At 37.3% G+C, this 1,427-nt stretch overlaps 1 pseudogene; it reads left to right on the top strand.

Moving 5' to 3' along the window:
* The first annotated feature begins 226 nt into the window (after positions 1-226).
* LOC101562755 overlaps positions 227-1,427 on the top strand; it is a 4,534-nt pseudogene continuing 3,333 nt past the window's right edge.

Raw genomic sequence — 1,427 nt, 5'->3', positions numbered from 1 at the left:
AGCTGTCCTGAAAAAATATACATAAATATATCCTTTTCCCTTCTTTCTTTGGTCCTTTCCTCATCCCAGTTTTTCCTTAACTTTGAATAGATTATTTCCCTTTCACAGCATCTATTATACCTTTCAGATTTTATTTACTCTTCTAGGTTCTTAAACTAGTGAGACAATATGATGTTTGCACATGTGGGTTTGATTTATTTCGCTTACCAGTGTGGTCTTTAGTTGCATGCATTTACCTATAAAAGCCTCAAGTTTGTCTCTTCTTATAGTTGAGTAATATTCCATTGTATAAAAATACCATATTTTTAAGTCCACTTCTCAAATGATGGGCATTTGGGCTGTCTATGTTTATTTTATGAAGAAGTCAGTGGCAAAACTGATCCCTATCAAGGATCACCTCCCCTAAACATATTAGATATTACTTAAGGCTGGTTTTGAGTGACCACTAATCATATTTTTCTGGCCTAGAGTCTTTAATGGCATTCATTTTACAGATCTTTTCTATATAATTAATTATATAGACATTTGCATACCATCTACTCCAGACTGGCCCTAAACTAAGTAAGAGAGTTAAAGAGATGAGCGAGACTAAGATTGTGTGTCTTTTTTTATAATATATTTGATACAGGGTCCCACTGTGCAGCTTGCACTCCTAGTCATCCTCCTGTTTTTAGCCTCCTCAGAGTGCTCAGGGACGAGGCCAGGTATCGAACCCTGGTCCCTGTACTTGCCTAAGCAGGCACTTAGTCTGCTGAGCTATCTTGCTGGCCTTAAGATTGTGTCTTAATGTGCCACATATTCTGTGGTGTCTCAAAACAGCATGTGAGATAAGCAAGGCCATTGTTATTGTTCCCATTTTAAAGATGGAAAACCAGACCTTCAGGGATGTAAATGGCTTGTTAAATCACCGCTGCATATACAACAACCGGTAGAGCAGGACTTAAATTCCAGGATTTGATTTAGAATCTAATTTTACCACATTATAATATATAATATCAAGGATTCTTGTCTTTCGTAGTAAGTGAGTCATTTTCTTCTCACCTACCTCATATCATTCTTTTGTTTTTACTTGATTGTCCAGAATTTGTAGCCAATTTTTTTGTTTAGAGAAGGCATTGTGAGATGAGATTTTGCTTCTTACTTGGAAAACCAAAAGCTCCAAGTCCCCTTTTTTTCCCTGTACTCTGGTAACTAGGACTTGGAAATATCAACTTTACACAGCCAGGAAACTATTTCTATTTGAAGATAAGTTGTTCATGAGAGCAGAGAGGAGACAGTATGAACTCCTGCTGGTGACATGGTGCAGTCTGTGTCCAGCAGTGGCAGCCCATCAACCACTTTGCTTGTTTGGCTATGGCTTCTTGTACCTAAGCTGCATTGATTTTGAGCATGGTTCTTGTGCTTTTCAGTTTTTTTTTTTTTTTTTT

The sequence above is a fragment of the Octodon degus genome, unplaced genomic scaffold (genome assembly GCF_000260255.1).
Source record: "Octodon degus isolate 3935 unplaced genomic scaffold, OctDeg1.0 scaffold00003, whole genome shotgun sequence".
Lineage (NCBI taxonomy): Eukaryota > Metazoa > Chordata > Mammalia > Rodentia > Octodontidae > Octodon > Octodon degus.
The sequence above is the reverse complement of the archived record's forward strand: the minus strand, read 5'-3'. Positions and strand labels throughout refer to the sequence as shown.